This window comes from Bombus terrestris, chromosome 7 (genome assembly GCF_910591885.1).
Source record: "Bombus terrestris chromosome 7, iyBomTerr1.2, whole genome shotgun sequence".
Classification (NCBI taxonomy): Eukaryota; Metazoa; Arthropoda; class Insecta; order Hymenoptera; family Apidae; genus Bombus; species Bombus terrestris.
The window spans coordinates 19,285,532-19,303,086 of record NC_063275.1 but is presented as its reverse complement, the minus strand read 5'-3'; the positions used below and the strand labels follow the sequence as shown (position 1 = coordinate 19,303,086).

Below are 17,555 nucleotides of genomic sequence, written 5' to 3'. Positions count from 1 at the left end.
ATGTTGAGTCGTTGTATAAGTTTAATTTAATATACCTTTGTTCAAATCTAAAGTGAAAACAATATTGCTCATTCGCATAACCGTAACTTGTTCTTTACATACACTATATTTCTATATTTGTTAATATAGAATTCACTAGATATAACAAAACATAATTTCGCTATTAGAATAAAAATCACATTTCTTACAGAAAATTTCGTTTCTATAAGGAAAGAAGAACGATTTCTTTGTAAATGTGCCGAGAGTTCGTTTCGTTGGCATTTCCAACATATACGTATGAAAATACATACAAAACAACTGCTACAAATTTTACAATATCCAAACACAGCCGTAGGTTGCATGTTTAGCATAAACATGATGAATGGGAGACAAATGAATGAGAAACAAGATATCCGTTTCAGTTTGAAGGAGCAGAAAGAGTTCGGCATTATCCATTAATCAAGGGCAGATAATTAAATTGGGATAGCTTAAGATTTCGGTGCTTCTAAAGGATTCCCATAGGAGCAACCAGAACTGGCTTGGAGAATTCGATAAGAGGAGCCCACAGGATTTCGGAGAGGGTGCACAATAGTGAAGGACGCTCTCGACTGTAAAATAATTAAGCTTCACGAAGCCCCAAATCGTTCCTGATCTTCTTCCGACGAGTCGATTGCCGTTCATTCGATTAATTGTGAAGAATTCAATTGTCCAGGCTGAAACTTTTCTGCTTAGGCACGGGCTATACGCGCCCATGACGCGACTAGGCTTACACAGTTTTAAGGATTCCTGATTAAAACATTTCTATTGAATCGATGGACATCAAAGTGAAACCTGTATATTATATAAATCCTCTGATTTTTGACAAAAATTTATACGCTTGATGAATAGCTACGTTACTCGAGTCTCGTTCGAGTATAAATTTCCAGAGATATTCAGTATCGTTGATATATTTGAATTATGTGATGCTGTCTGTTTCAACAGACTTGAGCAATATTTTTAATCTTTTTTTTTCGCATGGTTTAGATTTATAGTTTGGACGTGACTATCCGTTACTTCTGAAACGGAAAATCTGCTTTTTTGCATTTTTGTCCGTACCATCTTTGAGTTTAGTTATGTATGAAGAGGAGAGCTTTAAATTACACCCAGGACTTTAGAGAATTTATGATTAAAGGTGAAAAACGAAATTTTCTCTCTTTCTATCGAGATTTATACGATATAGTAAGATATATAATGGAAATTATAATAAAAAATATAATGAGAAAGTTTATTAAAGATTATAATGGGAAACATAAAATATAAACGGTTCTGCTATCAACGTTGAAAGTATCGATCGATATTTTTCAGCCTATCGGAAAAATTATGTTATTATTTCGCAAGAAAATGATTTCCTTGGTAATAGTGCACCGTCAAACGATAACATCAATGCACAAGAGTCGTGACACTCGTAGCGCGACAGCTTTCGGTAATTAAAGTTCATTACAAGCTCTCCTGGTCGAAAGACAATCTGTCATAACGGTTAACGTGGCAAACGTCAAAAGGGAAGTTTCGATCCCCTACCCCTCCCCTTGCCCTTCTGGCTTGGCTCCGCTCGCGCAGCCCTCCATCTCCGAGAACACGTTAAGCCCGCGAACTCGAAGGTTTTTGCGAGACACTCTTCAATTTATTATTACCCAGCAGAGAGCCATGCCACCTTCTTTCCCGGGGACTACTTTCGAGATCCTCCTCGGCTTCTCCTCAGCTTCCCGGATACACTACCGACTCCCTTGTTACTTCCATTTTATCGTTATTCCCTGTTCGCAAGCTGCGCCGACCCGATGCCAGATGATGCGAGGGTGAAGAGTAATTCCTCGCGGAATCGACCGAAGGGTGATTCTTTCTACAAACTTTGCGCAAATACAGTCATGAAATACATTTTTTAAACCGACGATTTCATGTTTTTCCATCGTACGTCAACTTGATTTAGGAGTTTTAGGATAAAGATAAATATTGCTTGGATTTCGTAGAACGAGTCTTTTTCGTTTAGGATGTCCGAGACGTACGAAACTGTTCGTATACAGAAAAGAAAATATATGAAAGATATTCAAATAAACAAAAATAATCTGTATTTGTACGAACGAATGCGAATTAGTATAAAGTATTTGTGTCTGTATAATAAAAATTCATTTTATCATATTTTAACTTGCAAACATGTTGAATGTGCAAGAAGATATCGTGTCGTTACGTTGTAAGGATATACATGGTTGGGATAAAGTGGACTTTTATTCTATCGGCAAATACAGATAAAGATGCATGTTTTATTTCGTTGACAGTCAAAATGGAATCGAAAAGTGGGCGTCTTAATAATGAAACAATATCACGTTTCGATCGAATAAAGTCATGGAAATTTTCTTACTTTTCGATAGCTAGATTTTTGTAGTCATAGATTCAAAAGTAGAGGTAAATCTCAGTACGCGTGTAACGTTCTACAAGTACTATGGTTAAATCAATTTTTTTTTTTTAAATACAAAATCATATGTCAATGAAACGAAGGTTCAAGAAAATCTTCCATCAATTTATTATTCCCATCATACTTATTTACTAAGATTCACATAGGCACGACACATAGATACATTGATCTGACTGAAATTATATTTAATATTCATGATGTACAGCCAATTTATTTACATACTTCACAACGAGACTTATTTTACTTCATTTCCGGCTTATCTTTGTACACGAAATAATTCATTTCTCGTTCTTACCATCGAGTCGTGTTTCACTCTATACACCTGCAGGATTTCCAGAGCTTCCGTTCTCGTTTATGTGCCACCCTTTATCCACTTTGTTCCCCAGACTGGTACGGGCACATCGTTTCCTCGTCGGTTCCCTTCAATCCGATTTCTCCTCCTTTCGTGGACAATTTTTCGGCGTGATCAAGAGAGATTCTCCACCCACTGGTTCGAAGGATTTTTTCCTGCACGAATTAGCAAAGATTCGCTGCTCGAATTCCTGGACATCCGGCCAGGCCTCTTCCGGTCCCGTTGTTGCCATATTGTTTGATCGTCCTTCTTTATGCTCTTTTGTGCCCTGGCACGATACAAAAGACCGCGTTTAGATGGTAGGAGAAGAGAGAAAAATGTCCCTCGATTCGTTTAATTGTGACGTCTAGCGAGATAAGGAACCCGATAATGGTGATTGATGCCGCGCCACGATTCTCCAAGCCCTTTTCTCTCTTTCCAACAGGAGAGAGCTTGCGAAACGCTACCGGCTCTCCACTCACTCGTACAATTTTCTCCGTCTGTATATTTTTTTTTTCCTTCCCCACCTCAACCTTCCGTTTCTCTGCTCTTTATTCCCTTTTTCACCCGTTTTACGAAACGTCGAATCGAAATATTTTCGAACGATAGGGGTTGGAACGACCGTGCGAGAACTACGCGCCCCGACGGACGATATATTTTCTTGCGCGCCAACGTTTCTAAATAAATATACGCGAGGAGACTATGCAAATACAAATATCGGCGAAGCGATAAATTCAGCGTAAAGCTTTGGCCGGCGTTTCGACGGGGTGCCGTTCGATCCTCGCCAATCGTGAAAATATTGTCCGAGCGAATTCTCCATCGAGTTCCTTCGGAATCGGTCAGCCGAATCGTAAGAACGTAACATTTCTATCTTTTTCCCCGGGCTTTCTCTTCCTCTGTCTATCGGCCCATTCTATTCGTCGTTTAATTGATTCCATTATTTTCGATCGGGCGTCGAATGAATTTTACAAAAGCCACCACCGACTGTATCACGTCACAATCGAAAGCAAGAGTTCTTTGGCCGTGCGTTTACCGCGATTCGATTAATTGATTTGCCCAGCCTGCGATACACTTGACTTTCAAAGCAGCCTTAATATTCATTCCTCGTTAGAATGCGGGCGAAATCCAATAACAATGGGGCCAACAAAGAATATTGTTTAATAGATTCAATTGAAACTACTTTCCCTCTCAGGGAAACGCATTTCTCGATATTTTTGCAACAATAGAGGTTTGTTCGCGTAATTGGAAAGAGTCGTATGTTTCTTTCTTTTGCTTTCTTCTTATTTTTCTATCTTTTTCTTTATTTTCTTTTCAACGAAACTGTAATTCGTCCTTTGTCGAATCGAACGGGAAAAGAAAGGCTTCCTGCTCGAGATAATTACAGATTTTTTCCGGCATAACGAGCATCGCTTTTCGCATGGTTTGCTCGCATTCATTAAAAATATTAATTATTTCGGTTATAATACCTTCTCTAATAGGCAAAGGAAGTTCGTAGATTTATTTTTTTATAGCAAGACTGAACATGCAAATTCCGTAGCAAATTTTGTTCTCTATTATAACGCCCGATGTATGGTTCATCCTTTGCAGAATTTCCTATTTCTGCGAGCAATAAATCGTTGATACAGCTCTATTATGAATTTTCCTGAAGCTTAATCATAGTTCGGATTAGATTTAATAGCAATCTCAGCTTGTAATTTGCCGCCAGCTATCGCTAACGTATAATTTAATTAATCGATAATTTCGTACATTATACAGTTATGCATGTTCTACTGCGATAAACATATAATAATAATAACGATTAATAGGATGATGAAAGTTACGCTTCTACAGTTTGCTCAGAATTATTCGACAATTTTCAGGAATTTCTTACGTTAATATCAGCGAACGATATCGCTGCAAAGAAATTCGTCGATAAGTTAACAAATTCCGGGAAAGTAGACGTAGCTTACTTGACAAGCGAATTGCCTGTACTCTCTCAAAGCGTTCTCTTCGGCCAAAGAACAGCGCGAGCAGTCACGCTACACGTGTCACATAAAGCCAAACAAAACGCGTTCAAAATCGAGGCGCGTATTCATTCATTCCGAGAACAGAATGGAGAGAACCTCTTAGCTCGATGCTTTCATATCCATAAGTGAATGGAAATGATTCCGGTGTCGAACGGAGAACCGAAATAACAGAACTGCGCGGAAAGGAGAACCAGGTAGGGAAGTGTCGCGTCAGTAAATCGCGAGACAATATAATCGACTCTCGCTGTGTAGCACCGTTGGGAGGCTAAGAGCAACAAAAGATCCCGGACAAAGGGAGACAACGGAAAGGTGACGTCGACTCCGGAGAGGCAGAGCAAGAAGTCGGCGTGAACGTATAAAGGCAAGGAACGTTGGCGGACGACGTGAAGGAATCGCGAGGGATACGAAATTGGACAAACTGTTGGATATAAAGAGGGCCCGCATATCTGCTCGAGTCATCGAAGAATTTGGCTTGGCTGCAGCCAGTTCCATGGTCGACAAACAGCCAGTTTGGCGAACGCTTTACTTGCCGTTCCGGATATTCGTTCGTTATTTACGGGATACGGTTAAATTGTCGAGCCAAGGAACTCGCGGCAATTTCCCCTTCCCGGCTCGAACAGCTCTTCGTTACGCTTGTTCTATTTCGATAAATCGTCGGAGAACGAGCTTTTCCAGCGAGCTCCGAGGGGTATCCGGGCTAATTCGAAATAACGACGGACGTCCACCATCGCGTCCCGTGCAAGAATACGCAATCAACCGTGATTGGAGTGACGAGGAGATCTCTGGAAACGAACCGATGCCGGCGCATCGTGGAGAGGTCGACAGGAAATCCTAGTACGTCGTTGTCGATGGAAAATTATAATACTTGTAGGTTGCGTAGAACGTGAATCAGTTGCGAGGTTACACGATACATCGACGGTATACGAGATCGTAAAAATGTATATTTTAACGCGGATAATTGAGAAATCGAAAGTATTCTATAGACATAAAGCGAGGTTGAAAAGTTGAAGTTCCAATTCGGCGCTATAATATAATGGATTTTCGACCGACTAAACCGGAAATTCGCGGCACAGATTAGGTCAGATCGAACGCAATCTCGTCGCAATCAGATCAGGTGGCTCATCAGGATCAGTGGAATTCAATTCTCCGAGACGATTTAACGTTTTTCACATTAAATTGATAAATCGGCGAGACAACGAACTCGATTTTCCTTCGGTTAAATACAGCGGCAGGCGGAAAAACATTGGATTAAAACAGGTAGAACCGGGGTGCCACTTTAACGAAGCGGAATTTCCGCTCGGTCATGGCTATATTAACAGAATTCTGTCGTTCATTACGCTAATGAATACAAAATCGATTGATACGTGTATATCCATAATTTACCGAAACCAACTCAATTTCGAAGTTGGTCCGTCGCGGGGACGGACTCATTCAATTATCGACAGGCCATAAATTCGCGCGAACCCTATCGGTGTGTGCACACCGTAATTCTATAAATTTGATAATTACAAAGTACTGCCGATACGGCAAATCACGCGACCAGGATCGAAACAGGCAGTGCCGCGTATTACGGAAACGTGAGAAGCGTGATGGAATTGAGAAGAAGAGAAACTCGGCACTGACGATCGAAGGCGCGAAAGAAAAGAAACGAAGAAAGAGGCAGGTCGTGTGTTTACATAACTGATAACGAAACTAACGAGCCTAATCCAATTTGAAGGGGACCCTCCATGACTTGGCCCTGGGTTAGATAAAAGGAAGAAAGCTCGCTTTTGGCCCCAACGTTTTCTCACTGCAGTCGAATTTCATTCGGTAGCTTTTCTAATTCACAGGGAACGGTCCTTGTTTTCCAGCGAGCGTGTCGTCTCTTTTACGACGTCTAAGGTCGTTTTCGTCTATTCAACTTCCAATTGGATGCGGTAATTGCCGCTAAAATTATCCTCTAGCCTGTCTCTGACCCGTTCGCCTTCGCCGTTCCTTCGGCTAGCTCCTCGAACAGATCGATCCCGCACCTGAAACCTGCTTTCTCTCTCTTTCTCTCTTTCTCTCTTTGTCTCTCTCTCTTTCTCTCTCTATATATATGTGTGTCTCTTGGTTCCCTATTTTTAATCGACTCTCACCTCTCTAGGTTAGACTATTCGAAAATGCGTATTTCAATCTCGGTTTAACAGAGAAAGTTCATCGCTTCAATAGAATTAACAGATTGAGTGCACTGCCTTATTTCTTGTTAACCTCGTTCCAGACCTTGTACCACGAATCTAACAAGTTTCGTCCAAGTTTATTAAATGAAATCGTATTATACGAAGTTGAAATTTTGCTTTAGTGAGTTAGGAAATTGAAGATGTTTATAAAGTATTACTAAAATACTGTGTTATCATAAATGTAATTTATACTGCAGGTTTTATATCGTGCGATTTCTTTGTCACAAGGAAATATTGTTTAAAACTTCCGTGTCATGCATCGTCGTCAATAAATTATCGCTATACAAAGTCCAGTGTCTTGGTGATGTAATAAATGAGATACAATACGACATTGAACGTTCGCTATGCGATTATTTGTAGAATAAAGAAACGAGATTCGTTGAACACGTAGTATCGATAACGCTTAAAATCGACATTAATATTTTCAAAAGTCAAACTTTTCTTTCTCGTAGTCGATTTATTTGAACAAAAACGAAAGTGTTTCTATATTAACCTGTAAATACATAATTTTCATTGAATTTGTATACTATAACACAATAGAAAGAAAAACATAACTTTTAAATTCAATAGAATCAAATGAGCTGTATTTTATACAATTTATTTGCGAAATCTCCCTAATGATATTAGTTCAGTTGCATAAAAGTAGCAGGATGAATACATTTAAATATATCACAGAATATTAGGTCGTCCGAAAAGTTTCTTTCGTTTTATAAGGAAATAATGGCTGCACAACATTTCCCGTTTTATAATATTTTATCGAATTACGTATGGTCCATTTTGTTCTATCAAGATAAAGATTACAACGTTCGACAGATTAGGTTTCACGTTCGTATAAAGATGCGTCGTTGTAAAAGACGTGTCTATAAAAGAAAGACACTTTTCGGACAACCTAATAATTTGTCTGTTCCGCTACAAAAAAACAAGTATCTTGTTCCAAATAGAATTATGATATGCGTTTAAAACATTGAGAGATTAAAATAGCCATAACATAAATTTCATCTTTTCTTTATCATCTGTTCGATCGTGACTCGATATTCTCGCTACGATTGCTTCATCAAGTTCTTCAGCCTTCCCTAGATTTAATTCCACCTCGGAACTCGAAGTCGGCCACGGAAGAAATCAAGCGAACGAACGGTCGAACGAAGAACGAGGAAAGTTAGGCCAAGTCGATCAAACGTGGCTGCAATTAGAAGCAGCTAATTGTAAGTAAGCGACGAAAAGCAGCGTGGCCGAACGACTTCGATCTTTCCCGTTGGCCGGCAACCGTGTACACAGGCAATAAAGTAGTTAAACTAAGTAACTTGTTGGACCGAGGCCGGGAGTATCTCAAACTATCCAATTACCGTTCAAAGATTCAAATTACGCGCACTTGTACGGAAACGGAAATTTGTTCAACTGGGCGAGCTTCGTTTCGTCCCCGGCGCGGTTCGGTCAGATAGAGTGTGCTCTTCTATTTGTTAGGCCCCTATTGACTCGAAAGTATGTACACGTCGGGAAGTTCGAGAGTAGACAGGAATCCGTATACGTGTGATTGGAACAAATACCATAAGGAATATTAGGTATACGTGGTTGTTAAATATGTGGGAAATAGTATAAATTAAATTAAATATATATCGAGGGTTTTTTGACATTCGCGTTAACATCGAACATTAAAGAGATAGAGGTTTCTGATATTTTTAATATTTTCACTAATTCCCGTACAATGTGCAGTAGATCGTGCGCTAATAAAATTGCGTTGATGGTTTAATTTTGTTATCATTGATAGAGAATGGCTCTTAACATTTTATCGATGGGCTTTTACTGTAGAATCGATAGAAGAATAATTCGTTACTGAAGGTATTTTAAAAAAATTGGCAAGACAGATTGATCGTTTTTTGTGAAATTGTTTCTCGAGAATCGGAGTATGCTCAATATTTACACATGAAAGTATAGTTACGATTGAAAGAAATCTTTCGAACGATTGAACGACAAAAATGATTGTATACCATAAATGAATTTTGTAGATTACAATTAATAACATTGTAACGATTGCAAGTCTACAACTTACAATTTTACGCAAGAAGATTCTTTTATCTAAATAATATACCTTGTCTTGTATTACACAATACGTACATTGAAAGTTAAATACTTTCATTTCATATATGATCTTTTGATAATCTTCGCTTTGAACAATAGATGCTTCAAACGCTTTATTTGTGCAGCATCTACAATTTCCACAAAAGACACTACGTCGTTTATTTTTAGGCAATTAAACGTATCGTATGGAGTAATTGAAACATAAATCGGAATAGGGATATAAAATTGTACGTAAGGTTGTAAATGTAGACGGTGAAATGGCAAATTAATATCTTGGTCCATAAATTAAATTGTATTTAATGTACTAGCAGTAGACGATGTAGCGGTTAATAAATATAATGGGTGCAATCAACAAACTGTCAGCAGTGCATTATTAAGTGCACACGTGCGTTTAATTGTTTTCGCAGTCACGGAATTTAATAAAGAAGTAATCAGAATGAATAAACAGTCGGAACAATTTTCACCTGTAAATTGATCAAAAAGTTTCGACTAACATTCTTCGTTAATAACCTGATCAAATGAAAGCTAGATATTGGAAATGTTTCCATGTTGAATGTGTACCTAATTTCTGGTAAATCAATAATACATGATACGAGGTGACATCATCGAGATGGGCAAACCAGACCACGTTTCCAACAATCAAACATTAAATGAATCGCTCCATCTTATAATTTGAAAACCCAGCTATCGCATAAACATATGTTTTCTCTATCTTTGCTGCTTTGTTTATTCTTTCGATTCCCTCGGTAGCTAAAAGCTACAATTCTCTTTCAATAAAAATCTTTTTATGGAGCAATTCCAATCTAACTTGTGTCTGTTGGATAAGGATATTACATAGAAAAGTATAGAGAAGTCAATGTTCAGTTTTCAAGTCCATCTTTGTTACAAACGTTTATCGGTTCCCATCGAATCAAACCCTCTTCCATTGATATTGTTTTCGGAGTTTATACGATTATTGGCGAGTGTGAGAGAAATCTTACCAACCAAACGGCATGAAACCGCTGGTCGTAACACTGACCGTTCCAACTTCTACCGTGCTGGATTCGATCGCAAGTTCGATCATTACGGTTGAGGTGATCTCGAGCTCGAAGTTCGAGATCCGATCGTCATTAAGGAGCGGAACTTTCCAAGCGGCTACTTACTTAGGCTACGATAACATCGTGTATAGGTATTGGCATTGTTTCTGGATACGCGCGTCGCTGTTTTCCTTCTTCGGGAACATAAATTTCACGGCAGACGAAACAGCTCCTTCGGAATAGAACGGGCGAGAATATGACGTTGTACGAAAATAACTTATGGAGGAATTCTATATCGGGTTAGATAAACTACGAACTTTTTATGAACTCTGGGATTTTTATCGTTGTGCTTCGGAATTGAAATTATCATGAGGTGAGATTTTATAAAAATATTTTGGTATTTATCATGAAAATGTCTAATCGCATATTACTAATACCATATCGGACGAAATAAAAGAATATAATTGACTACTCGATTCTTTAAACTTGATATGGATAGATTTTCATCTATTCTATCGTTTTATGATGGTAATGTGCCGCTAGAAATTGAAAAAAGTAATAGATGTCGAATTGATATAGAGAAATGTTGCGTGCAAATATTTTGTTTTCGATTTTTAACAATTTTATGGAAAAGAAATTAGTTTAAAAGGAATTGTTTATTAATAAATTCCGTAGATCTAATTTTTAGGCATTTTATATCAAAATTATACATCGTCAGTTTTCTTCTCCTTTTGTAGGAAATCAACTTTCTGATTTTTTAAGAGAATCAATTATCTGAAAAAGGTACTTTTCTCATTTCAGGAAATAGTTCATGTTCAGAATTAATTTCCGCGTGCATCTCAAAATTAAAGAATGTTTCATCTCTTCTAGCAAATTGGCAAAATGAGGCACGAAAGAGCCAAACTAATCCACGTCATTCAGATTAATCGTTCAATTTCTGAAGAATTAAACACTATTAAACACTGTTTTGGTACTAAAATTGCGAAACTTTCAGAATATAAACTCGATCAGCTTGGTTTATCAGTGACTTACATGTATATAAACGTGATATTACCTGATCAATAACTACTACAATCCAAATACTACTAACTAAATACTAACATATAACTACTAAATACCAAACACTACAAGCAATGATACATAGTACGGGAAGAAGGTAAAGCGATACTATGTAGGTTAGTAAATAGGAAAACTATTGAAAGTTGTAAGAGAATAGAAAGTTTTCTCTTGTAAATTGATATTTAAACACGTAGATATTCAAGAATTATAAAAAATTAAAGCTTTCTGTTCTTTTATGAATGAAACTGCTCTCACTGTTATATTCAGAACACGGTCTTACGGCACGATGTCGAGAATTTGCCGAATAGTTGAACTGTTAAGGTCGCGTGCTGAATATAGGAGTGTAAAAAGCTTCTGTTAAAGGTGTGCTTACGTCCGTTAATAACGTGCCCTGAATACAAAATACCCAGTCCTTGTTCTTAGCATTTCCTTTGTGCGTGAAACTTTCCTTTAAAATCGCGAGATGTGAATACGACAATTACGTTGTACGAACGAACAGTAATAGCAAGATTCTCGTCGTTTCCACCGAGAACACGTTCTAATCGTTAAAAACATACTGAAAAGATTAGAAAGCTAGAGACGAAAGTGAATATAATCCGAAAGAAAGGTATGCCACAAATTTTTATTATTTCTATCTCTTTATAGAGATTAAATTAGTTCCTTTCTATTAGGAATATCGTAATATATTAATATCGGCCCATATAAGATAATTCAATAACAGAAATGGAATTATTTTTGTTTGAATAAAAAATCTGCTATTCATTAGAAGCGTACAGCATACAATCATTAATACATTAAATAGTATTAATTTTTATTTTCTTCTTCTTCGTTTCTTTCCTTCTTTTTCTTTTCTTTCTTCTTCTTTTTCTTTTGACACCGACTTGCAAATTTTTGTTTCATTATTATCTTTTTCATGGCTATAGTTTTTCGTTTGATGAGACATATTAAATGATCGAAGTGATCTTTTTTCTGTGACATTATTTTCTAGTATAATTTTATAGTTCTCTGGTACGAAAGTTAATTAAACGTTTTACAAACTCTCTCAATATCGTGCAGTATCACTGCGATTCTTGATGGAAGAATTTCTCGTTGCAATAACTTATCTTATCTTCATGAATGAATTAATGATGGACATTTTAGTTCAAACAGAGTCGATAACGCATCGCTGTGTATATTTCCTGCGACTATCGAACAATTTCGATAAAACTGAGTCATTTAACATCCACGAAGCAAAAATATGAATTATATGAATCGAGTAGCGTTGTCCACTAATTAATAATAAATTATATGTTCCATGCATAAATGCTCAGAATTGAAATGATTTTAAGGTCTCATTTTCATACCGCGAGAATGTACGATTCATTAATAGAATAGAAAAAAAAAAGAATCTAATTAAGTTAGTAATATATATCTATCATAATATTTCAACTAATTATAGAATACGATATTGAAATTAGAACATATTCGAAACATGAACGTTTTGTGTACCATAGGAACTGATACCCGAATCGTAAACTAAATTTCAAATTAACAATTATGAAGGATTCATGTAATATCACGTTTATAATCGATCATGATACCTACCATAACTGTCAGAAACTGTAATATCAAATAACCATATACGAGTAATGAAAATCATCGAAATTATCTAGTTATACTAAATAACAGCTCGCATACTGAAAATTAGCACGAACAAAATGAACATCTTTAAAACGTATGAAGAAAATAATTTGCGTTACAAGCCAAATAACGAAGCAAAAAGTTTCTATCGCATACACACTCTAAATCAATATCGTTTATTTGAAGTATAACGACGATAACCGAGCAATTGGTAATTACCAAACCAAATAACCATCCGCAACACTCAATATATGAGAAGTTGAAGTGGTTTTGATTTTGAAACGAACGCGTGGAATGGAACAGGTCAACAAGAATAAAAAGGACTTTACTAGTGAAAAGAAATGTAGATTCTGAAAAAAGTTATAAGTGATAGATTAATTTATTTTAATTATTAAATTATTTATTAATAATTTATCGAAAAATACAATGATCATACGTAGGAAATAAATTATAGTTGAAAAAAATCGATACAATTAATCTCATATAATTTTTACTATTTATTCTCCGTCTGAATCTGCAAAGGCGACACACGATGAAAATACAGAACGTTCAAAACATAAATAATATAAATGACAGAATTAACTGAAATGTCTTTTTGTTTCTACTGCAAATCTTTGCTTCTGGCATTTACATCGTTTACCATTTCAATTGCTCTATTCGCTATTATCAGTAAATACAACGTCAAAAACCACCTAGCAAACCGCTACAACTACCAAACGCCGCAAACAACAGCGTACGAAGTTAAAGGGTAGCAACCGCAGGATGCATCGAAAAACCATAAGCGAGGCTCGTCACGTCGTAATCCAATTTCGTCGATGAACGAGAAGTGGTCTGTTTAAGGCGAAAGACGGATGCGTTAACGAAGACGTCTCGTGACAGGGAGGGAGAAGAAGAGCGATACTTCTCTGACTGTTGGGTTGCCGCAGACTCGAAGCGAAGGCCAGGCATCGAAGGATTAACGTAGCCTAATTCGAGCAGCTTAGAAGTGGCGAAGACAGGAAAAGAAGGGTCGGAAGCCGGTAATTCCAGAGGCAGCTTCGCAACTACCCGACAGAACCCGTCCAGAGAATAAAAAGCGACCTGATTATCCTTTGTTTTATCCCCGGGGAATCCGAGCGGCATCCCAGCGCCGGATTCGCCGCAATGGAGCTAGGAAAAACTTTTTAAAGACCGCCACCGTTCCTCCACGACGGCTCTTTCGTTCCGTGACCTGTTTCACTGAGCAGGAACTTTCGGAATTTCGTTCCAACTCCTTAACCGAGACTCTCTCCAGCTCTTTTCCTCTCTTTTTCTCTTTTTCTATTCGTTTCCATTTCTTTTCCCGTCCTTTTCTCTTCTCGGCGACGAACACCGCCTCGCCGGATCGGCGAAGCCACCTGAAGAAGATCGAAAAGAACTCCCATCCAGTCATCCCTTCTCGATCCACGTCGAGGATTTAGCATAAGGAGGAAGGCAAACACGAGGGCGGTCGTGCACGTAGACGCGTCGGCGAATCCCATGGATCGCGCCGCGAGGATCACGGGATCGGAATAAGTTCACCGTGGTTCGGATAAAGAGGCACTTTTATCGCTGCAAAAACGGCCCATCCGCGACTGGCCGCCGCGCCACGACGTTACGCCCGCGATGAAATTGAAGAAAGATTCTATTATACCTGTATCTTTATGGTCGTTATCGTTTAATGGATCACCGAACGATATCCTCGAGCTGAGACACACTAGGGATTCTGCTCGCTCACGGGATACTATGGGAACTCACGGATGCTTTACGATGCGGAATACCGGGTACTTTTGATTGCGCAATTCCGCACCGTGACGAATGCCTCTGTTCCGAGAGATCTTAGAAAAGTTGTTCGCGCGCGATAGTAGCAGGGATCGATCTTGTGACTTACGCGAGTATTCTGACATGTAATTAGAGAGATGTGAGGTTGAAATTGAGGATCGGTGATATACGTAGAGATTGATAAGTTTTCGATTGGCTTAATTACATTTATTAAAAAGTTACGCAACGTTAAAATATTAAAAAATGAAGAAAAAAGAATTGGATTAAAAAACAGCGTAAAATATTTTGAAATTACTAATTGGTGTGTCACAGGACTATACAAATATAGATAAAAATTATTTGTAGAGTATAATATAAACATGGAACAAAGTAACTATTTTGAAAATATAATAAGTTGCTAATCTCGTTGGTTGTATAGCACAATTTCTAAGATACTTTATGGTAAGAATATTCCGGATATTATAAATTCCATTCCTGCTTATAAAACCTTTATCATCGCGAGGTCTAACGTTTTGAATTCAGCCCTAAAAGAATTATACCGTTTACTTACGGGATGACCTAATATAAAATTCTGATGCTAGACCCATAGTACCACATATGAGAATTCTACTGATTAAGATAGACAACAGTTTTGTTATTCTTCCCACTTATCTAACTACGTCTATCATATAAGTACCCATATTTACAAATGCGATAAAGCATAGTATATTTTTAACCAAACACGTTGCTTACCTCACAAATTTTACTATAGAATTGTCTTCTTCCAAGTAGAATTAGTATTTCCAATCTTATCAGCCAACTAGAGCAGAATTTTACATATTCAATGTCATAAGTATCTTTATTATACGAAATACAAAATTTATTGTATAAATTTTACTATATTAATTTATCAATTTATTTATCAAACATAACTGAACCTTTGAACAAGCAGAATTGAAATAGTAAATGGCGTAAATGTCAGAAATGAGCACTTTACTATCTTAACAGATTTAGGGGAAGAATAAATGGTAAAAATTGTATTGGATTAGTTAAATTTATTCATTTGTACGCTATAGGTTTATCTCTTTCAATCGCAGTTTAATTGTCACTTGTATCGTTTGTTCATTATTAATTAACATTTACATTTCAATCTTTCGATTGTACTTATAATTTTATCAACCAACTACAGAGGTTTCTGCAATGTACATATTATAGTTATGCACATTAATATTTCAAAAAAGCTCTCTCGCTTTCTCTCTCTCTCTCTCTGTTGGTTGTTAAAGAGCGAATGATTTAAATATCGCGTTGCATATTTTACTTGTTTGCGTTTCGCGATAAAAATTCTTAGAAACTATCCGAATTGCGAAATAAATTTATTCTACATAATTGTAAAGATGTTGTAGAAGAAATTAACATCAATATTTCCATAATACACTAAACAATTTAACATAGAGGAAAGGGTAAAAGTTATCGTGAAATTGCAGTATTATTATTCGATGACATAACAAAGAAGGCAGCATCGAAATTCGGAAATAAAGTGAGCAACCTCCTTTCTGTTAAAGATCTTTTGTTGCACGTTATTGTTAGAAAGAAACGATTCATATTATATAAGCAACACGATATTTAAATCACCCCCTCTTATACAAAGCAACAAACAGATACTGTTGCGTCCGAATATTAGCATGTGTAACACATTATGTTTATTTCAAAACTCGTGTCCAATTCGTTCTTTCCACACGTCTATAGGTTTCCTGTCTTCAGTTTTGTTCGAGCGCGAGGGTAACTTTCCCGCTCGGAATCGTAAAAAGGAAGGGACAGAGGATCCCCACGGTATGTTTCCCTTAATCCACGACCCACTAAATATCTCCACTCATATTTCCCTTTTATTTTCCTCGCAAACTAATTTCACGACGCTTCATAGAGGCGGCGAGCAGGTAACCACCGCGAGCACCGCTTCCCATAGATACATCCAGGAACGAATCCGCAGAAATGAATTCCGCATGCGAGAGAGAGAGAGAGAGAAAGAGAGAGAGAGAATCCGGTTAAATCAGCCGCTTTATGCGCGGAAACCGTGGACTCGTTCGTCCGCTTTTATTTCAATTTCGCAGTACGTACGAGACTCGTTAAGGGCGCTAAAGAAAAGCTGGAGAAAAAAGCGTGGAGAACGAGAAACAGAAAAATAGAAGTGTAAAACAACTATGTATATGTATGTAGGATGCTTACACTCCAACCTATAGACTACGAGACATTTAGTAGATTTGAGATGGGGATGAATTTATGTCATAAAAAATCAGAATTATGAAACGGAAGTTTCCTACTGTGGTGAAACGTGGATCATAGAACTCTCGAGAAGTTAACTTTTTGGTATTATTCAATATGTGTATTATTATGTGGTTTTATTTGAATATACGAGAAAAGAGGGTTGATGAATATATAGTTTGGTTCTCTTTATTTCTTAACTAACTACCTTGTAACATAATAATAACTACCAGTAGTTTCAGCAGACTTAGGAAACTTCTCTGCGCACATAGGTATTAGGGCAATTTCATGTTTGTAAATTCTTAAGAAATACTTTTCTTTCAATTATAAATGAAGTTCTTTTTATCGGCTTATCGACGTCAGATTTAAATTAACAAAATTATATCGCAAGACAAATTATTATAACTACTCCGTAAAATTATATTTCTATAGCGGTACATGAGCTAGAGGACGCTTTAGCTTAAAGAAAAATTTCAATGAGTCCTAGCTTCTGGGAAACGATTCATCCGAGTATATTGACCCTAAAACTACCAGAATTTTTTATCGCAAATGATCAATCGACGATGTTTCAGGTATTTTATAAATTTATAATTCCAGCTATCGTATGTATAAAACATTTCCTTCTACGTATTTTTCATTTTAATTTCGTTGACACAAGCTCGCGCTTTGTTCGGTAATAATTCTAGCGTTAATAACATAGTCAGCAGGATATCCAATAATAAATAAAAGTGAGAAATATTCCAAATTTCTGACTAGTTATATATACATATAAGATAGAGGAGGAGTAGAGAACAAATTCCTCGCCAC

The 17,555-nt window shown here is 37.1% G+C and overlaps 1 protein-coding gene across 1 annotated transcript in view; it reads left to right on the top strand.

Annotated features, from left to right (window-relative positions):
• Window positions 1–17,555, top strand: part of LOC100646417 — a 71,790-nt gene that overhangs the window by 23,018 nt on the left and 31,217 nt on the right. The window lies entirely within an intron of this gene.